Source organism: Eschrichtius robustus, chromosome 4 (genome assembly GCF_028021215.1).
Source record: "Eschrichtius robustus isolate mEscRob2 chromosome 4, mEscRob2.pri, whole genome shotgun sequence".
Taxonomy (NCBI): Eukaryota; Metazoa; Chordata; class Mammalia; order Artiodactyla; family Eschrichtiidae; genus Eschrichtius; species Eschrichtius robustus.
In genome coordinates this window covers 133,016,069-133,039,336 of record NC_090827.1, presented here as the reverse complement: position 1 = coordinate 133,039,336, position 23,268 = coordinate 133,016,069, and the positions used below count along the sequence as shown (strand labels likewise).

The following is a 23,268-nucleotide window of genomic DNA, read 5'->3' as shown; positions in this document are numbered from 1 at the left end:
ATGAGTGAAATCATGTTATTTGTCTTTCTCCATCTTATTTCAGTTAGCATAATACCCTCAAGGTCCATCCATGTTGTCACAAATGGCAAAGTTACATCTTTTTTTTATGGCTGAGTAGTATTCTATATATATATATATCACATTATTTACAATAGCCAAGATATGGAAACAACCCAAGTCCCCATCAACAGATGAATGGATAAAGAACATGTGGTCTACTACAATCTCTAACATGGAAAAGAGTACACTAAAGTGAAGTCTGTAAGAATCCTAGTTTCCCACTGTACCTTAAAGTAGCTCTAGTAGAGTGCCTTCCTTTATTAACTAAAATAATATGAAAGAATTATTATAAATACAAACACTTATTGTATGAGGAGTGCTGTTTTCCTAGTCTTTTACATAAACCAAAAACATCCTTGCATATAAAACTTTTATAAAAGATACGGGTTCAGGGACTTCCCTGGTGGTGCAGTGGTTAAGAATCCACCTGCCAATGCAGGGGACACGGGTTCGAGCCCTGGTCCAGGAAGATCCCACATGCTGCGGAGCAACTAAGCCCGTGTGCCACTACTGAGCCTGTGCTCTAGAGCCCACGTGCCACAACTACGGAAGCTCATGCACCTAGGGCCTGTGCTCTACAACAAGAGAAACCACCGCAATGAGAAGCCCACGCCCCGCAGCGAAGAGTAGCTCCCGCTCGCTGCAACTAGAGAAAGCCCAGGAGCAGCAACGAAGACCCAATGCAGCCAAAAATAAATAGATAGATAGATAGATAAATAAATAAATAAAAGATATGGGTTCACAAAAATCTTACCTTCTAGAAAAAAGTTCACTACTCTAGTACTCTCCAGGGCCATGATGACCACTACTCTTAACAGAAGCCTGAAAAACTGCCTGACGTACGGTACTCAATAAATATTTATGAAATTAATTAAGATTTTCTCAATCATGTTTAACCATGTCTTCTACTAGTCTCCACTGAACTCATAATGAAAAATACACTTAAGTTCAAACAAACACATATTCTATGAAGAACAAACCAAACGTCAACTAATTTTCTTCCTTTCTTTTTATAACCCTTTATAAATGGGCAGATTAATGAGGAAGCAAAAGAGAGAAAAGGAAGTTGACACTTGATACAGAATCAAGCCAACGATTCCCTTCGCTTTCTCCTGCCAATACACAAGCTAAACACATGACTCAACTGTCAGTCACATAGCAATAGTTCAAAAGTCAGGTAAAATGAATGGCAGGTCACGTTATACACTACTGTCACCCCACCCCCATTCTTAGACCATTCGATCAGGTTAAATTACAATTGAAGCAGAAAGTCAGATTTCCTCTATCTGAGCTTTAACTGAAAACCCAATATATTTACCAAGTTTTTTTTCCAGAGTCTGTAATGTTCTGTTTTCCCTTTTCTTGATCTTCAGAAGGCCTGTCTGCAGTGTTTCATCTTAACACACCTGAAAAGATCACCCATTTTAACCAATTATACAAGATATTCTGGCTTTATCAGCAGTTTCACCATTTCAGATTAAATGATTTGATTACACATGCACCTGCGTGTGTGCACACACAAGAAAAGTCTTTAGTGTTAATCCAATACTACATTTCCTCCTTTAAAGTTTCTGAACAAGAAATACTCCTAAAACTAGAATAAGACCACAATTTCCGAACTACAGTCTTCCAAAGGTTTCAAAACCACTGTACGTATGGAAAGGGCATGATTTTGGTAATCAGAGGGTTCTAGAGGTCAAATCCTACCTTTAAAACATACTCCTTGAAAAAGTTGTTCTCTCAAACTGTTGGGTCCTTGCTGGCACGAATGGTGCCTCAGTTTCCTTCCTATTCCCACCTGGCACACTTTTTATCAAATGAAAATCACTTTGCAAATTCTCACGATGCTTGGGAGTGGTAAAGCATACTGATTAAGGGACTCTAAACTGGAGTACAATTACCTGATCTAAATCACAGCTCTGACTTTCGACAAGTTGTTTTTTAGGGCTGTGGGATTTAGTTCTCTCATCTGTAAAATGAGAGTAATAACAGACTTTATATGATAGGATTGTTATGATGATTAAATAAGATAATATATGCACATAAAGCATGTACCACTTAATACTTATATAAGATAAATGTTCTGGTTAATTCATCTATTTTTATGCTTTATGTATCTAGTGAACTTAAAATAAATCAGCTTCAATGCCATGCACAGAGTTGAAAGCAGCAACATGAAACCAGTTGAAACTTAGACGCTTGAACAATCATAGAAAACAATGATTTCCTTACAGAGGACATTTACAAGAACTCTTTCCCTTTAACAAGCGTCCCTAACTTGCATCTGTCAAAACTAAGGCCAAGAGGAGCGGGAGGGGGACAATTCTGCAGAGGGAAAATCAACTTCCCTTCACCCTCCTTTGGTCAAAAGATGTTTCCGCTGAAACGTACTCTTCCATAGTGTAGACCCAGCAAGCACCAATCAGAATACAAACACACCACGCCTGGGGAGTAAAGAGGGTTTCTAAGGCTCCACCGCCCTTGGTCCAAAATCGACTCTGCGTTAACCAGTATGGGGTCTCCTGCAGCCCGGTTCAGCTAACAAGGCTGAAGCCAGAGTTTGCAGGTGCACGGTCCTTCCCACACACCCGCAGGTGGGCGTCGCCCGCCCGCCATACCACTACGCAGGGGCCAGTTCCTGCATTCGAGCCCCCAGTCACCCATCATGGCCCTTTCTGGCCTTCTCATGGACCTTCGACACCCGGTGTACAAGTCCCCGTGCTGCAGGTAAGGATGGCAAACGAATAAGAGATGAGTCGACGCCGCACCAGGCAGTCGCGACGAAGCCACACCTCCCTGATTCCGACCAGACTGAGGTCCAGAGATGCTGGGAAGAGTGCTGCCCACCCAAACCCTGCTCAGCCGGACCCATCCCCTCACCTGAGCGAGGGCCGGGGCGGCCCGGAATCGCTCTGGTCTCTCTCCTGGGGATGCCGAAGGCCTTGGGCGGCAGCGGCGGCAGCTGCAGCGCCCAGCCGGACACGGCCTGCTGAGCGCTGCGCGGGTCCACACCCTCCAGCCCCGCCACCCGGACCCGCCGCCCGAAATCCGGCCCGGGGCCCCAGCCTCTTGACACAGAGTGGGGCGGAGGAGGATGGGAGGGGTCCGAGTTGGGGCCGGGCGGCACTGCGGCTGCGTCAATTGGTAACGTCATACGTCACGGCGCCGGCGCCTCGAGGCACACCACCCGAGCCCCGCCCAGGAATTGGGACGCCCCGCCCCTTCTCCCCCTCCTGGGCGGGCTGGGGGCGGAACCTCGACCTTGAGGCGGAGGTTAGGGACAGATTTGAAAAATCATTTCGCTACCCACCCTAAGCGAATGGTAATGAATTGCCTTCCTGAGGCCAAGAGGCAGATGAGCACAGGTGCGGACAGATCGCTAACAAAAAGGAGACCGGTGCTCTGATTTGAAGAGAATCCGCTCTGAATAGAGAGCAAAACTTTTATGACCGTATCAATAAAGGGAGCTTCATTGTGTGAAATGCTGCCACAGCGAATCTCTTAAAACTAAATCTCTTATTGTTATACTACTGAAAAGTGGTTGATGCTCACCATTTTTAAAGAGAAAGGCTCTTTATATTATTAGCGGGTGCACCAAAGCAAACGACTTCCTGGAGTTAGAGGCTTGTTACAGATATTTTGCGCACTTCTTAGGTACAAATTGTAATAGGAAAAGTGGGAAACAGTCTTAGCTCTGTAAAAGTGTTCTGATTGCTTGGGGCAGATGTGGAGTATGCACATAAGACAACTAGAAATGCAAACGGTAACATACTAGTAATAGCTAACAGTGTCAAGCATGAGTAAGGCACTGTTCTAAGCACTTTTTTATTTACTGACTCATTTAATCCTCCCAAAACCCTGTAAGGTAAATACTGTTATTATCCCCACTTATTTCCATTTCACAAATTAAAAACTCAGATACAGAGAGAGGTTTAATAACTTGCCAAACTGGAGAGCTAGGGTTCCCAAGCAGTATGGCTCCAGAGTTCATGCTCTTAAGCATTACTGTATACTGCCTCTTAAATTCTAAATATCGAAATGTCTAGTCTGACTTCCTTGAGCTGAAGTACCACTCTCAGTAACATTTTTACATGGGAGTTCCATTTTCACCTCAGAACAACAGCTATGAAGCCAAATTTAAAATAAAGCTAGAAAAGGTTAATCACATGAGGTATTGTATTAACCTTTATTGCATATAAGGAAATGGTGGCTCAAGCAGAAGTGGTTTATGAAAGGACTGGATGAAAGCCAAGAAGAGAAAAGCATACACCTATCTTAGTTACTTCCACCTACTACCAAGACACACCTGCCTCTCTTATTTGAATTAGCTCTTTAGAGTTTATTTCTGCACTTCTACAAAGAAATTAATTTCAGTAGTCTTTCTCAAAGTCTGGAGAACCTCAATCATTCTTAATCCTTATTCCCTAGTAAGGCTCCAGGACCTCGACAAGGATTCAAGTTTGCTACTGTCAAACATTCAACTCTGCCTTAAAGGGAAATTGTCCCAGCACAAGTTATCTGGAGTAGGAATACCAAGATGTGGTTCAAGTTCCTCAAATCAAAAACTAAACTGAAACTGAATTGCCCTGGAGCTAAGGGAAAGAGTTAAGAGGAAAGAGGGAAGATGGGAGTGAAGTTGAACGTGGTCCTCATCTAATTACTGAGTGAAGAGTTGGAATCTGAAAGTTTCTGACTCTACTTCCTTTCATCCCTAAGAACAAAGGCCACCCTGTAACAACTACAGATATGCATTAGACAGCATCCTAAAAATGAGTTATTTATTTTAAAAGCTTTCTATTCCAAAGGTGTTTAATGTTGTGAAGATCATTAAACTCTCTGACATTTCATTTGACTCACTAATTTTCATGACAAGGCTTATTCCCTTCACTTGTCTACCACCTACTTTCACCTTTCACCAGCAAAGAAGAATACAAAAGCAAATGTCTCCATCCAGAGACTTCAATAAGAATTGCTCTAATGATGGAAGCCCTCTAATGATCCTGGGGTTTTTTTTAACCTTTACTTTGAAATAATTATAGATACACAGAAGTTGCAAAGGTAGTACAGAGTGGTTTTGTGTACCCTTCACCCAGTTTCCCCCAATGGTTATATGGTACATAATTATAATACAACATGAAAACCAGGAATTAGACATTGGTATAATGTGTATATATAGCTTTATATCATTTCATCACATGTAAAGTCATGTAACCATCACTGCAAACATGATAAGAGCTATTCTGTTACCACAAATATATCCCCTCATGCTATCGCTACCCCTTTATAGTCACACTTACTCCCCTCCCTGTATAATTCCTAACCTCTGGCAACCACTAATCTGTCTTCCATCTCTATAAATTTAATCATTTCAAGAATATTATATAAATGAAACCACACAGTATGTGACCTTTAGAGACTGGCTTTTTTCACTCAGCACAGTGTCCTTGAGAGCTATCCAAGTTGTTGCACATATCAATAGTTCATTCTTTTTATCGCTGACTGTTCCATAGTCTGTTTAACAATTCACCTACTGAGGAACATTTTGGTTGTTTCCCATTTGGGGCTATTATAAATAAAGCTACTATGAATAACTGTGTATAAGTTTTCTTTGTGGTCTAGTGGTTAAAAAAAAAAAATATATATATATATATATATATATATATATATATATATATATATATATATATATATATATGACATTTTCTTTGTCTTCATTTCTTTTGGTCCACTGAAGAGGACTATTTTTTTAAGTTGAGACCAAGGTGAAATTTACGTCTTTCAGTTTTGTCTCTCCCCTTTGTTACTCTCATTTGTTACTCTCATTTTCCACTCACTAGCTCACATACAAAGGTCAGCCTCAAGTCTGATTAAATCAGGCTCTCATGGTCCCCTAAAATTATCTTCCTCATCTCCTTCTGGGGGATATTTCATTTTTATGTAAAAATATTAAAGACAATAAAAATCTTCAACTTTAAAGATACTGAATGGAATAAATCTCTAATGGTGTAATTTTGGGGACAGTGAAAGGATTATTTAAGGATAGAAGGGATTACTTTCAAAATAATCCACAGAGGTAGCCACCAAATTAACCAAATTTAGCTGCTTTCTATTTACACTGATACTGTCATCATGAAAATGTTTTACCCTAGAGTAAAATAAAATGTGCTTCAAAAACTAATGGAATATATACTAAGAAAAAAATTGTTTTAATTACATATATATACTAAGTGCCAGGCACCTGGCTAATATCTGTTATGGCCTATTTCATTTAATTCACACAAACCCATAATGTTTATACCACCTGTGAATGAGGAAATTTAGAAAAGTTAAATAACTTGCCCAAGGTCACACAAGCTAGAAAGTGGAACCAGAACTTGAACTCAAGAGAGTCTAACTCCAATACCTATTATTTTTCACTACTCCATACTAGATCCAAGTAAAAAAAAAAATTATTTCTCAAATTGTAGTACTGCAACAGATAATAATGTAAAACCACAACTGTAACCAAGCAGGACCCTGTGGGGCCTTCCTGGGACACCCCCAGGCCCCTGCCACCATGTCCTCTGCCTGCATTTTGTTTGTAGAAGAACTTTAGCCTCCTAGGCCTTCCAGAGTTCCAAAGAATAAATTTAATCAGAGAAGTGAGAAAATGCAGAAACAAAGGGAAACAGTTAAGCAAGATAAAATAATAATAGTTTAACCAATAAGCTAGTCAAGGACCTTTAGTTCCTCCTCAAGGGCTATAAATAATATTCTGAGCCATATTCTTTGAGCTATTTTGCAGATACTAAAACCCCCAACAAGTGGAAGAAGTTAACTATATGCTGCCCACAAGCACGCAGACCCCAAACAGGCTGGATGGAACCAGAAGGCTGACAATGTTGACTCCCAGTTACCACACTACCAACCAATAAGAGGAATGTCCACGAGCTGATCACACACCCCGCAACCCTCTCCCTCACCTGGCATTAAAAACCTTTCCCTGAAAGCCATCGGGGAGTTTGGGCCTTTTGAGCACTAGTTGCCTGGACTCCGTGCTTGGTGCCTGCAATAAACGCTGCCCTTTCCTTCACCACAACCCGGTGTCAGTAGATTGGCTTTCCTGAGCTTGGGCAAGCAGAGAGAGGTTTGGTTCAGTAACACAACTACTTTCCAGATAATTTAAAAACAGTGATGATAAAGCAGCATATTGTCTGTATTTTAATGCATAAAAGAATTTAATGGCACCAAGTTCAATATGTTAAAGTTGTTGTGAATGCTTAATTCAGATTTTTATTTCACTACCCTTTAATCATTTCTTAAAGCCACTATTCCTTTATATATAAACTTGAGTGTTCCTCAAGTTGTTACACACTTTTTATAATACCATACCAAGTCTGAAGTTAATTCTCACACCAAAAAGAAGAAAAAAGTAACATCAATAAGTCCATAAAAACACACACAAAATAATTAATAGTTTCCTGTATTATTTCCCAATATATCTACCAACTGAAATTATTTCTTTCATTTCACTTACCCCTGGCCAATGCAGGCCACAATTCAAGCTTCTGTGATGTCACACTGTCCCAGGAGCCACCAATGCTAAAACAAACAAACCAATGCTATTTAAGTCAAATATATTTTAAGAAAACCACAATTACACACTTTAAAGCTGATGAAAAAGTGAAAGGAGCTGAACATGTGTGTTGAAAGAGGAAGTTTGTACATCTCTTAATATACTAGAAAAATCCAGTTTTCTAATAATGATTTGAACTTTAATGACATATAATACCCTACAAATCAACAAGCAAGACCCATAACCTGATGAGCAAAACATATGAACATACAGTTCACATAAAAAGAAATACACCTGGGCCTAAAACTTTAGAAAAGACGGTCTTCATTCTCATAAAAATAAAAAGGCCAATTACAGCTAAGGTTTAGGTACTATTTCTTTTCAATTGACAAAGCTCAAAACATTTTTTGATAACTCAATATTAAAAAGGGTTTGAAGAAATGGACACCCTCCTACCTTGCTGGTGGGCATGAATTGATTTAGCCTCAATGGAGAGCAATACAGAAATATCTTTCAAAAGCTTTAAGTGCTCATATTTTTGACCCAGCAATTTCATGTCTAGAAATGAATCATACAGAAACCTTTGCACATGACCAAAACGTACAAGCTATCCATTGCTACATTGTTTATAAAGGTAAAAGATTGTTAGCCACCTAAACATGTTCAGTTCTAGAAGACTAGTTTAAAAATATGAAACATTTGTAGAGCAGTGAAAAATTGTGATAGCTATAAATGCGCTGATATGAGATAATCTACAATGTATATTACAAAAAAGGTGAAGAGCAAAAAATATATGTGTACGTGTGAAAAATAATAAGTAAATAGGCCAAAACCTACAAGTGACTTTAAAAATATATTGGTCAAAAACTAAATTGGACAAAAGTTATAATTTCCAGTCAATGGCACATAATGTAAAATAACATGTATGTACATGGATGAGATGGCCACCTTCTCACTTTTTCCTCACATGTCCTTTCTCTGTGCAAGCTTGACCCTGGTGTCTCCCCTTTTGTCTTAATTCCTCTTCTTGCAAAGACACCAGTCAGATTAAACACACTAATGGCCTCATTTTAACTTAATTACCTCTTTCAAGGCCCTATCTCCAAATATAGTCACATTCTAAGGTACTGGAGGTTAAGGCTTCAACATATGAATTTTGAGGGGACACAATTCAGCCCACAGCACATGACAAATATGATCTCTTGTACAATTCTTTGAAATATATACTCCACATACCTTATTCTAAAACTCTTGCTATTTCTTAATTTGTATTAATTTACCAGTTTATCATCCATCACTCCATACTAGATTGAATGCCCCTGAAGGTAGGGACCAAGCTCCTTTGTTCACCACGATGTATCCAGTGCCCAGCTGAGCACAGCACATGGTAGATGCCCAATAAACCTTTGTTAAAAACAAAACAAAACAAAACAACCCTTGCTACATGTATTTTGTATTATGTTATCTTGTTCATTTATCCTATCATTCTTTTTTAAAAAGTAGAAGGTTTAAAATTTTTTTGTAAGTTATCATTTGATCTTGTGTGTGTTCCAGAAAAGGCTGAAGGGTGCGGATTTTTTTCCCTTCTCCCTTGGTATTGGTCAAGCCCATTCTTGGCATATGTGCTAGTCTAAGTGACAGCATCTTACCTCTCTAATAAACTCTTTCTATTGCCTTTGTAGCTACAGTCCTCTACAATTCATTAATCATCTTATCACTGTATCTCTGTTCCTCAGGACAATGTGAAAAATTATTTCAAAGTCTTCTTTATTTTGATTTTTCACGTGTCTATTTTTCTCCTTCACGTCAGTCAATAAATATTTAATATTTTGTACAGCACACACTGGACTAGCTCCTAGATATGAAGAAATAATCAAGGTAGACATGGTCTCTGCCCATTAGAAGCCTTATAGTCAGTGGTAAAGACAGAGAATAAACCAAAACTTAAACTCTGATCTCTCACTGCAGTCTAATGATTCCTGTTAACGGTATTTTTTTTCCCCAACCCATGTTAAGTTCAAATTCTTTCGATTGTACGTGATAGAAAACTAACATAAGTTGGCCTAATTAAAGGTAATATACTGGCCCTTATAAGCTTTAAACCCCAGAAATTGGCTTCACGCCAGGCTGAGGCTCCATGACATGTATGTCTTCAGGACCAGGCTTGGCTATGTCTCTCAGCAAAACCATTCACATTGATGTTGGCTTCAATCTCATGTTTCCCATTGTAGCAAGACAGTGGTAGAGCTCCCACACCCTCCCCATTTTTTGATCCAGTAAGATAGAGCAAGAGTCTTTTCTCCAGAAATTTCAAAGTTTTCTTGAGTCTCATTGACTATTCTTAGGTCCCATGCTTATCCCCAATGGCAATGGGAACTGCAGTAGTGTTGATTACTGTAGACCTTGGTCATGCACTCCACCCCCAGAATCAGAGCTGGTATCAACTTTGTGCTGCCATTATGTCATCAATAAAGATGTATCACAGTGTTTTCCAATTTTTCTGTTTCTAAATACCTTTTGCCCTAATAGATTGTGAATTCTCTGAGGAAGGAAGTGCCTTACAGAGTTTTGTTGTCAGACCTGGCATTGTGTCTGGCATAAGGTAAATGTTCAATAAATGGTTATTAAATAAATGAAGGAAGGAACAATTAGCTACAGATAACAGAAATCTATATAAAAACAAATATGTAAAAAGAGTGTTTAAGATCAATAAATGTCACACCCTTCATTTGAATGTAAAATACTGCACACTTTAAAATACTGGAATTCCCATTTACTGAGAAATATTTCAAAAATAAAGTTATCATTATATAATGTTTTTGGTTATTTTTCTATACTTCTCAATTTGAAATATGATGCAATAATCCAACACCTATTATGTTTAAAGGATCTTACCTGTTCATATTCATACTACATATTCAAATTTGCTGAGTGACATCATCATAATAATAATTGCTATAGTTAAGACTGTTAACTAAGAACAATAAAACAGGCAGTTATTTTACCAGCAAAATGGATTTATTCAAGAGCTGCAAAGAATTGCAGTTTGGGACATGCAGTGATGGTGAACCACATGCGTGTTCAGTAAAGCAAAGGAGAGGAAACTGTTTTATAGAGGAGAAAGGAAAGTTGCGCAGGGCTGTTATAAACAAAAAAGTCCACTGGAGGAAACTGGGAATTCAAAGTATGGTGACTTTTCATCAGCTGAGTTGTGACAGTCTTTCATTGGCTGAGCTGTTACCAGGCAAGGAGAAAATCTTTTTTCCTCCTGTTGGTGGTAGTAACATCACTTCCTCCTGGAGATGCAAGATATTTCTCTTCCTGTTGCGATCTGTATTGATGTCAAGTGGTATGTGCATGAGAACTCCCCCTTCTGGCCTCTTGACTCCATTTTAGTGGTTTCCCTTTATTAATTTTCATATTTCCCCAGTTTTATCAAGATCTTTCTCTGAAAGCATCACTGATCAAGAATTAGGTTTTATTTAATTTTTAAATTTTTTTGGCCAGCATTCAGTGGCCTTTTGTCCCTCAGTGCCAGGAAGGACCTTTCCTGGGTGTCATGTCCCATGTCAGGGGGAAAGTGCACAGACTGGGAACCTACTGTGGTCACATTTGAGTAACAAGGAGGGGTAGGAGGGGGACATCTCAGGCATTTCCCACCTAAAATCTGTATCTTAGAAAAGTGCATCCAGCAAGGGCACACTCAAAATTGAAGGAATTAAACAAGCACTTTGGGACGACACAGTGCAGGAACAAACATGAAGTAATTAAACAATATTGTTATCTCAAAAGGAACTGTTTGGAACCATATGTTTTATCAACAATACAGCTTGTAGTTCGCAAATTCAGAGAGTATGAACTTGGAAAAGAATCCAGAGTCAGTTTATAGTCCAAATGAAAGAGAGACTTCTGTGACTTCTAAACCTTCTGACAGGCCTGGTCTGGACATCTTGGAAAAACTGTCTTATAAGATGTCATCTGCTTCAATTCTGGGAAATTTTGACCTTCGGGTCACCAGATGATGTGCAGGTCCAATCAGGATTTGGTGCTTTCTTTAGATGTGTCATGTGAATCCAGGAGTTTATGCTCTGGAGTTTGGTGGCACACAGGTTGGTTATCAGTACCTGATAGGGGCCTTTCCAGCAAGGTTGAGGAGAATCCTTCTGGAGTTGATTTTTCCAATAGACGAAATCTCCAGGTTGCAGCACATGATGCTTAAGGTCTTCATCTCCCAAGAGCACACTGTGAAAAGATTGCTCTAGGGGACTTCCCTGGTTAAGAATCTGCCTGCCAATGCAGGGGACATGGGTTCGATCCCTGGTCCTGGAAGATCCCACATGCCTCAGAGGAACTAAGCCCATGCGCCACAACTACTGAGTCTGCACTCTAGAACCCACGCGCTGCAACTCCTGAGCCCAGGCACTGCAACTACTGAAGCCCGTGCGCCTAGAGCCTGTGCTCCACAACAAAAGAAGCCACCACAATGAGAAGCCCGCACACCACAACGAAGAGTGGCCCCTGCTCGCCGCAACGAAGACCCAATGCAGCCAAAAAAAAAAAAAAAAAAAAAAAAAATTGCTCTACCAGAGCATGGTTATTTTTAATAGAAGTTAGGTCTTTACAGTGTTGAAGCGTATCCCCTTTTATCAAATGCAGATTAAAAGAGGCAAGGGTCAGGTGCACTGGTTGTCTAGTGACTATCTCAAAGAGTTAGAGTTTATGAGTTCTGAAAGGAGTAGATCTGAGATTTAGAAGGACCAACGGCAGTGCTTTTGGCCAAGGTATCTTAAGGGCTTCTACGAATTTTGCCAATTGGGTCTTAAGAATGACATTAGTACGTTAGACTAACCCTAAGGATCGGCGATGGCAAGCACAGTGAAAATGTTGTAAAACCAGCCAGATAGCACAAACTTGTCGAAGTACCTGACAAGTAAAATGGGTCCCTCAATCACTATGAAGTTTGGAAGATGTTCCCCAAGTAGGGGTAATCTTTTCTAACAAAATTTTAGCCATGGAAGAAGCAGTGATCTGCCTATGAGGGAAAGCTTTGACCCAGTGAGAAAACATACAAACCATGACTGAAACATATTTATGTCCATGAGACAGGGCAGCTGTATGAAATCCATTTGCCAAACCTCAAATGGCCCACTAGGCAGTTTAAGATGTTGGGGAGCGCTGTGAACAGGCTTCCCTGGGTTATATTTTGGACAGGTGGGACAAGCGAGGTAGGCACTTTTTGCAGCCTTCTTAATATTTTCCCACCCATATTGGTTCATGAATGCTATCATTCTGTCAGTGGACCAATGGTTCAATGCATGTACAGTGGTAAGGAGTGAAAATCTTAGAATTTCTGGTAGCACCACTTGTTATCTGGCCTGAACCAGAGTTCTCTCTTTTTATCGAACCAACAGTTACCAGATCTCCAGTACTGTTTTTCCTTTTCTGGGGCCAATTGTTGGGCATTTCTAGTCAATTTTTTCTAGATTGTTGTCTTAGGGAGCATCCCTTTAGACCATGAGAGAGGTTTGGCCACTATTTCCTTTGACAGCAGCGTTTTTGACAGAAATATCAATGTGGTGGTTTACTTTAGCCTCTAGGGATTCAAGCTTGGGATGCTCAGGGATCTTAATAATAGCCAAGGCAGCTGGCAAGAGTATGTCATCTAATAGGTTTTGGATATAAAAGCCATTTTTAACCTTTTCCCCATTAGAGCTAAGGAAACCTCATTGTTTCCATAGCACCCCAAAGTCATGAGCTGCTCCAAAGGCATGCTATCAGTATAAATGTTTGCAGTCTTGACCTTGGCTAAAATACAAGCCCAAGTAAAAGGGTATATAATTCAATCCGTTGGGCCAGAGTAGCCATAGGTAAATGTGCTGCCTCAATGATATCAAGCCCATTGGAGGAAACTGGGAGTTCAAAGTATAGTGGCTTTTCATTGGCTGAATTGTGACAGTCTCTCATTGGCTGAGCTGTTGCCAGGGGAGGAGAAAATCTTTTTTCCTCCTGCTGCTGGTAGTAAAGTAGTGTCACTTCTTGCCAGAGATGAAAAGTGCGTCCCTCTCTTCCTGTTGTGATCTGTATTGATGTCAAGTGGTATGTGCATGACAGCCCCCGCTTCTGACCTCCTGACACCATTTTAGTGAGGTTTCCCTTTATTAATTTTCATAATGCAAATTGAGCACTTAGTGTGTGCCAATATATTTTTCCTAAGCATTTTACGTGTATTAATTCATTTGCTCCTCACAAGAAGATATAGCAACCTAAAATTAGGATAGCAGAGAGATGAAAGCAGATGTCTTTCAAATACAATATAAAAAGCAGTACAAAATTAATACCTAAATACGCCTCAGTACTTAGCTGTTAAAAACTGGTTTAGTCAATGAGTTTTCAAGTGAAGCCTCAGGTAGAAAATGTTACAGTGATGCAGTCAAACTTATCATGAAACCCAAAGTGCAGACGTTGTATCAAGATTTATGAAAATAAAGATGGAAACAAAAATACCCATCTTTGCAGAGACATTGGAATCTACTGGAAGCAACAAAACTCAAAGCCAGCAAAAGACACTATTTTCAATATTAACTATAGCAAAACACCATAATTTACTTTCCTTGAAATGCTTTTTCTTCCATATCAGTGTCACCTTGTAATGGAGCAGGACCCTATGGGGCCTTCCCATGACAGACACCTCCTCCCCCATGTCCTCCACCTGCATTTTGTCTCTAGAAAAACTTTAGTCAAAGAATAAATTCAATCAGAGAAATGAAAAAACTGCAGAAGCAAAGGAAAGCAGTCAAACAAGACCAAATAATAATAGTTTTGTCATTAAACAAAGTCAAGGACCTTTAGTTCCTCCTCAGGGGCTATAGATAATAATCTAAGCCACATCCTTTGAGCTCTTTTGCAGATACTGACACCCCCACCAGGTAGAAGAAGTTAACTACATGATGACCAGACTGTAGTCATGACATAGCTGCTCCACCTTACATGATTATAAGAACTGGTCTCAAGGAAATGGGAACAAACCAACCCTGGAACTGAAGATCAAGTGCACTTAAAACAGTCAATATGATGCTGATCAAACCACTGTATGACCAATTTCAAGAAGACTGTCAGAGCTGACTGTGCTGTTCTGTATGTAGCCCCCTCCCTCCACCTATATGCCCCTGAAACTCCCCTTTAAAAACTCTTGCCCCATGACCAGCGGTGAGGGGTTGGCTTTTGGACATGAGTCCACATTTTCCTGTCTTGTAGACAAGGAAACTGAAGCTATATGTTTCCTTCCCACCACTTAACATATGAGAACAATAAAGTGTGGTCATCAGAAGTATTGAATTCTATAACTTATTTTTTTGGGTATCTCCAATTGACATATAACATTCTGTAAGCTTAAGGTATACAACTTGGTGATTTGATACATTTATATAATGCAACATGATTACCACCATAGCTTTAGCTAACAACTCTATCACATCATATAATTATCATTTCTTTTTTTATGGTGAAAACATTTAAGATCTAGTACCTTAGCAGTTTGGAAATATATAATATAGTACTGTTGACTATAATCACCACACTATGCATTAGATCTCCAGAACTTATTTATCTACTAGTTGCATACAATTAATTATTGTAACATGTTTGTTCCTCAACTACTAATATACAAATCAATCATAATATTTGGAATTTGATCTCTGCCTACAACCATTCACTTACCAAATCAGTATTTATTAAGCAATTACTGTGTTTTTGCTTAACAATTATAGCACTGTTGTAAGTGCTGGTATTACAATGCTGAACAAATTGCTTGCCTTCAGGGAACTTATGTCCTAGAAGTGGAGACAGGCAACATCCAAGTAAACAAATACATTAAACAGTTCTAGACAGTGAATAGAAGTATGAGTACAAAGAAGGAAATAAATAAGGAAATGTGATCCAGAATTATGGGTTTAACTTTAAATGGGGTGATCAAGAGAAGAAATAAGCAAACAAAAGCTTATAGGTTGCTGTACCAATGTGAATTTCCTGGTTTTAAAAATGTAATATGGTTATATAAAATGTCAATGGGGAAAGCTGGGTAAGAGATGCACAGAACTTCCTAGACTGTTTTTGCAACTTTTTGTGAGTCAAATTATTTTGCTATAAAAAGTTTAAGGGAATTCCCTGGTGGTCCAATGGTTAGGATGCCACGCTTCCACGGCAGGGGGCACAGATTCGATCCCTAGTTGGGGAACTATGATCCCGCAAAATAAGATCCCTCAAGCTGTGTGGTACGGCCAAAAAAAAAAGTTTAAAATTAATAGATAACTTACACATTGTGCTAAAACCTATGTAGGAGAGGAAGAGGGGACAACGAGGGAACTGAAGACTTTCAGGAGGGTGATCAGGAAAGGTAGCTCTGAGGAACTGACTTTTGAGCAGAGATCAGAAAGATGAGAATAAGACTGTGTGTGAATGAAAGGAATAGTATTCCAAGCATAATTCCTAGAGCATGTGTAGAGGTCCTTAAGGGACAAAAAAAAATTGGTGGGCAAAAGGAATTGACAGAAGATCCTTTTGGCTAGGAGCACAGCAAACAAGGGAGAGACTAGGGGACAGAAGGACAAGGTTGATGAGGTAGGAAAAGTTCTTGGGTGTTTTTGAGACATTGTACTACTTGGATTTTGCTCTTTCATTTCAAGCCTCAAATCTAGCATATGGCAGCTTTTTCTAAGCTAAAGTAAGTACCTTGACTATGTCTACATTTTCTAAATTATTTATTTATGATCATGTATACCAGTTCCCCTTATACTTTAATATACATACAAATAACCTGGAGGACTTTTTAAAATACAGATTCTGTTTCAAGGTCTGGGGTGGGATCTGGGATTCTGCATTTTCAACAAACTCCTAGGTAATATTACTGCTGCTGTCCCATGCAACAGACTTGAGTATCAAGGTTGTAGTCTGTGATCAGCTGTCAGGAATTTATGCTAAATTCAATGGGAAGCCAGTGAAGGACTTTAAAAAGAGTCATAATCCAATTGGTTTTATACTGTACTTCATTCTCCATGAGGCTCACTATGTTCTCAGTTCATGCTGTTTTTCTGTCTCCTTCAGCAGTTATTTAGTAAGAAGGTTGTTTCAAGGTTCTAGGTCACCTTGCAGGTCTGGGGTTTTTTCTATGCATTCTCTCTGGGGCTGAACTCCAGGTAGTGAACTAGGTCAAGTCACCTAGGTCCAGGTCAGTGGTCTTCAAATGTTTTTGCTCATGTGTTCCTTAAAGATGTCATAAGCAGTATACCACGTCACACCTTAGCATTTAAAAATTTTCATCGTAAGTTTAGATATTTGCAAAGGATGCAGTTTTCCAGACTATTATAAATACTGACATTTTAAAATAAAGCAATATCACTCTTTTAAATGTATTCAATGGGATCTAAATACTATAGTCATTTACACGCACTATCATTCACTTAAAAATAATAATGGACAAATTCTTCTTTAACAGCTTAAAATTTTATATCATTTCTTTTCCTTTCTGAACTTGTAATTTCATCATACTTCCCCTGCAGAATGTTACCTAATATAATATACATTTAATGCTTAAAAGTGTTTTCTTGAACACCTCTCTTTCTTTTCTGCAACAAATTATGTAAATAAATATAAATTCAGTTTCTAAAATTTCATGTGACCATAAAACTCTTAAGAGTTTATTTTTTCCCCTCTGGATTGAATTATAATTGCAATTAGTGAAAGTCAATTAACCAAAATAATTATTTTATAAACTTTGACAAAATTTATTACACAAGAAGTAAAATGTACTGAAAATGTATCTGCTATTGTAAAAAAAAGTGTTTTTCCCCAGTTAGTATATCTGTGGATGAATCCTACTGATTGCTTGAAGGAGACCTGATTATTCCTATTTTTTCATGTGCACTGATGTAGGCTCTGAGAAACCTTGCTCATATAAAGGAGATCGAAATGAAAGAAGTTTTATTACATCAGTATCACTTAAGACTTTGAACTCCTTCAGAGTTACATGCCAAAAGTCACATTATAATCCATTATCAAAAATTATTTCTTTGATTAGGTCCTTCTAATACTAAGAATTAGAAACCAATCAGTAACTTCCTGAGCTGCAAAATGATTTGTTACCTAGTCATTAGCCATTTATTCCAAAAAGAATTTACCAAAACTTCTTAAACAATAATAACTGTATATTATCTTTCACTTAGAGCCACCTTGTTTAACCCATTATAATCAAAAAAAGTTGAGAAAATTGAAATATTGTTAACTTCAGCATATTTGCCATACAATATGCTTGATAAAATGTTTTATCATGCCATGTGCTTTAAGTTTTTTTTTTTAAGGTAAAGCTATTTTAATTTTTTATTTATTTATTTATGACTGTGTTGGGTCTTCGTTTCTGTGCGAGGGCTTTCTCTAGTTGTGGCAAGCGGGGGCCACTCTTCATCGCGGTGCGCGGGCCTCTCACTATCGCGGCTTCTCCTGTTGCGGAGCACAGGCTCCAGACGCGCAGGCTCAGTGATTGTGGCTCACGGGCCTAGTTGCTCCAAGGCATGTGGGATCTTCCCAGACCAGGGCTCGAACCCGTGTCCCCTGAACTGGCAGGCAGATTCTTAACCACTGCACCACCAGGGAAGCCCCTTAAGTATGTTTTGTCAAAACCTTAGACCTTCAGATTAAGCTTGTTTATAGAAAATGTCTACTTTGAAGCTAATTAGTGAAGTTAGACTTCATAATTATTCCAGTTAGCCAAACCAGACTGACCTTCTGTTAAAAAAAAAAAAAGTCTTAACTTTTAATTCAAATGAATGTGTTCATGTGCATTTTGAGGGATAATATCACTGAAAAATAAACTGTAAGGTAGAGCACTAGAAATAAAGCCATCAAGATTAAAACCACATAGTTTAATATAATTTTTTTCATTCTCTTAATAATCTATAAGCCAAAGAGTAAATTTGTTGCTAGTTTTCATTATTTAACTTATAATAATGCAATGCAATGGTTAGCCAAAACTATGAGTTATTTATAAAGCAGATAGTATGATAAAAAGCATGGTGCATGTTTTAGCAGACCGAAGGCAGAAGTTTAAGAGCAAGTGCTGGACCAGGAAGTGAAGGAGAAGAAAAGCAAGCACAGAAATGGAGCAGATACAAAAGTTGGCTATTCTTGATGACTGCTATAAAAAATGTGCTTTGGGGGCTTCCCTGGTGGCACAGTGGTTGAGAATCTGCCTGCCAATGCAGGGACACGGGTTCGAGCTCTGGTCTGGGAAGATCCCACATGCCGCGGAGCAACTAGGCCCGTGAGCCACAATCACTGAGCCTGCGCGTCTGGAGCCTGTGCTCCGCAACGGGAGAGGCCGCGACAGTGAGACGCCCGCGCACCGCGATGAAGAGTGGCCCCCGCTTGCCACAACTAGAGAAAGCCCTAGCACAGAAACGAAGACCCAACACAGCCATAAATAAACAAACAAACAAACAAATAAATAAATAGATGGAAATTGCATGGCAGTAGCTTAATATATATTTTTTTAAAAAAATGTGCCTTGGGACCACCCATCTGGAGAAGAAAATGGGGAAGCAGTGTTCTTTGGCTCCCGCCTAGTAGCGAGGACTAATCCTTTATTGTGGTTCCTCAGTTTGCCACAGATTCCAATTTGCCACACTGGACGCCTGCACTGGTTTAAAAAAGGGGGCGGGCAGCGGCTAAGGCAGGACTTTCAGAATGATGAAGCAAGGAGCTCAGCAGACCCTCTCCCCAGCCAAACAGTGCTTTAACTGGTGAAAATTATAAAAATCAGTCATTCTACGTCTCTGGAAATTGTGCCAAGGACATACAGCAAATAAATAAACATTCACTAAAGAAACTATACTAAATCTTGGGTAAGAACAGTGAGAGCCTGGGACATATGAACCATGATCTGCTCCATTACACAAACCCCCTCAGCTCCACATTATGAAAGCTCTCCCACAGGCATTTGCAACCAAGAATGAGACTCCTCTCCCGCCTGCTCCCAGTCTGAGGCTATGGTGACCACAAGAAGATCAGACAGCTGGTTGGTTTGTTTGTTTTCCTCCTCCCCAGGCCTGTGTTACAGGAGCTCTATTCCAGGCAGGAGTAGCGGACATCTGTCTTCCCACACACAGCTTCCCCTCAAGGACAGAAACCCTACCTTAGGTACGGCAGTCTGAAAATACTAAGGCTCCAATTTATCCCAGCCCCAGCTGGCTGTAGGGAGAAGGTTCCATGCTGAGAGGACAAAGCTGAGAAAACTAGGGCCTGCCCCTGCCCCAGTGGGTGGGTGGGAGCAGTTTCCTGCCTTTAGTTTTAGTGCAATGGTGCAAGGGTTCTGCCCAGGGAGAAAGGCAGGCCACAAGGACAAAGAGCTCTGCAGCTCTGCCTGAAGGAACTGACTTTATTTGGAACAGAGAGTGGAGAACTCCATGCTTATTGAAAACAACTGAGATCTTGGTGGAGCACAATTAAGTAAAAGTTGTTAGTTTCATATAAGCAAAGTAACACAGCAGCCAGAAGTTTAATGGAAAGAGCCAGGAAAAGAGGCAGAAAAGAACTTTCTTTAGATCACAGACAACTCTGGGGTCAGGAAGGTGTGTACACATGATAGGCTGCACCTACTCAGGAGCAATCGGAGCAAGACATGAGACAGACTTTTAAAGCTTTAGCCAAGATGCATACAGGCCCATCAACACAGGGCTGACACAGATGTTGGAATTATCAGATAGGGAATTTGAAATAACTGTGATTGATATATTAAGGTTTCTAATGGAAAAAAGTAGGCAACATGAAAGAACATGTTATACTACAATACGGCTACTATAAGCAGAGAGATAAGAACTCTAAGAAAAAAAAAATTTAAGTTCTAGAAACCCAAAGCACTGTAACAGAAATGAAGAATGCCTTTGATGTAAATGAAGGTAGTCAAGGAAAGAATCAGTGAGCTTGAAGATATGTAAATGAAAATTTCCCAAACTGAAATGCAATGAGGAAAAAGAATGAAAACAAATTGGACAAAACATACAAGAACTGAAAAACAATTTTAAAAGGTATAAAATAGATGCATTTTGAATATAAGAAGAAAAAGAAAATGAAACAGAAGAAATATTTGAAGTAATGATGGCTGAGAATTTCCCCAAATTAATAATAGACGCCAAACCACAGACCTAGGGAGTTCAGACAACACCAACAAGCAGGATGAATACCAAAAAAACAAAAACAGAAAAAAAAAAAACCAAAAGAACAACACATAGGCATATCATATTCAAACTACAGAAAACTTAAGGTAAAGAGAAAATCTTTTAAAAACTCAGAGAAAAAAAATCACCTTGTCTTTAAAAGGAAAAAGGATAAAAATTACAAGACTTTCTATCAGAAACCATGTAAGCAAGAAAAGAGTGGAGTGAGATATTTTGAATGTTCAAAGAAAAACTCCACCAAACTAGAATTCTATATACAAGCGAAATTAAACTTCAAACGTGAAAGAAAAAGACTCTTACAGACAAACAAAAACAGGGAATTCACTGCTAGCAGACCTGCTCTACAAGAAATATTAAAAGAAGTTCTTAAGGGAGAAGGGAAATTATATAGGTCAGAAACTTGGATTTACAGAAAGAAAGGAAGAGTACTGGAGAAGGAATAAATTAAGGTTAAATAAATCATTATATTTTTCTTATTCTTTTTTTTTATTTTTTTATTTTATTTTTTTATTTTTTTAGATTTATTGATTGATTGATTGATTGCTATGTTGGGTCTTCGTTTCTGTGCTAGGGCTTTCTCTAGTTGCGGCAAGTGGGGGCCACTCTTCATTGCGGTGCACGGGCCTCTCACTATCGTGGCCTGTCTTGTTGCGGAGCACAGGCTCCAGATGCGCAGGCTCAGTAGTTGTGGCTCACGGGCCTAGTTGCTCCGTGGCATGTGGGATCTTCCCAGACCAGGGCTCGAACCCGTGTCCCCTGCATTAGCAGGCAGATTCTCAACCACTGCGCCACCAGGGAAGCCTCTTATTCTTAATTGATCTAAAAGATGCCTTTGTTTAAAGCAACAATAGTAAAAATATGTTGGGTGATTATAGCATATGGATAAATAAGTGAAAAATGACAGTAATGTCATAAAGGATGGAGAAATTAGAAATACTTTTATAAAGTACCTGCACTTTTATAAAGTACCTGTGAAGTGATGGAGTATTAGTTGAAGATGAATTTAGAATAGTTTAAAAAGTGTACTGGAAATTCTAGGGTAATCACTAAAATATTTTAAAGTATAATTGATATGATAGTAGAGGAGATAAAATGGAAGTATATAAAGTGCTCAAGTAAAACCAGAGAGGGCAGAAAAAGAAGGGGGAAAATAAAGAACAGATGCAATGAATATGAAAAGTTACTAACATGATGGTTATTAGTCCAACTATATCAATAATCACTTTAAATGTGAATGGTCTTAACACCAGTGAGAACACAGAAAAGAAATACAGTGTCAGAGTAGATTAAAAAAATAAAATAACAGAACCCTACTTCTTGCCTATAAGAAATTTACTTTAAATATGAAGACTTGGAATCAATGAGATGAAGAAAGATATACTACACTAACACTAAACAAGAGAAAGCTGGAGTAGGTACATTAATTTCAGATAAGGCAGACTTTAGAACGAGGAAAATTATCAGGGATTAGAGGGGCATTACAAAATGACAAAGGGGTCAATTCTCCAAGAAGGCATAACAATCCTAAATCTGCATAAATCCCCCCCCAAAGAGCAGGAGAATACATTGAGGCAAAAACTCATAGAACTGAAGGGAGATTTCAAGAACCCTCTTCCATTAATTGATAGATGAAGCAGGCAGAAAATCAGTAAGGATATAATTGACCAAACAGCATAATCAATAAACTTGATGTTATTGACATTTGTAGAATACTCCATCCAACAACAGGAGAATACACATTCTTCTCAAGCTCACATGAAATATTCACCAAGATAGACCCCATCCTGGGCACAAATTTAAAAGAATAGAAATCATAACAATGTATGCTCTCAAACCACAATGGAATCAAACTAGAAATCAATAAGATAGCTGGAAGTTTTTCCAAATACTTGAAAAGTAAGCAATACACTTCTAAATAACACGTGGGTCAAAAAGAAGCTTTAAGAAAAATTTTAAAATATTTTGAACTTAATAAAAATGAAAATACAATTTATCAAATTTGTGAGAGGCAGTGAAAGCGGTGATTTGAAAGAATCTTACAGCATTAAAACATTATTAGGGGGCTTCCCTGGTGGCGCAGTGGTTGAGAATCTGCCTGCCAATGCAGGGGACACGGGTTCGAGCCCTGGTCTGGGAAGATCCCACATGCCGCGGAGCGACTAGGCCCGTGAGCCACAATCACTGAGCCTGCGCGTCTGGAGCCTGTGCTCCGCAACAAGAGAGGCCGCGATAGTGAGAGGCCCGCGCACCGCGATGAAGAGTGGCCCCCACTTGCCGCAACTAGAGGAAGCCCTCGTACAGAAACGAAGACCCAACAGAGCCATAAATAAATAAATAAATAGATAGATAATTAAAAAAAAAAAAAACATTATTAGGAAAACAGGAATATCTAGAATCAGTAACCTAAGCTTCCACCTTATGACATTAGAA

At 39.0% G+C, this 23,268-nt stretch overlaps 1 protein-coding gene across 7 annotated transcripts in view; it reads right to left on the bottom strand.

The window, feature by feature from the left end:
- BLTP1 (bridge-like lipid transfer protein family member 1) overlaps positions 1-3,123 on the bottom strand; it is a 211,242-nt gene extending 208,119 nt beyond the window's left edge. For 6 of the 7 annotated variants that reach the window (XM_068543392.1, XM_068543385.1, XM_068543389.1 and 3 more), the window contains exons 1-2: positions 2,941-3,123; positions 1,379-1,466 (exon numbers count right to left, since the gene is read on the bottom strand). The gene's annotated coding sequence lies outside the window, so the exon portion shown is untranslated. The remainder of the gene's footprint in view (positions 1-1,378; positions 1,467-2,940) is intronic. The other variant, XM_068543386.1, reaches the window with a different exon arrangement.
- Positions 3,124-23,268: the final 20,145 nt, after the last annotated feature.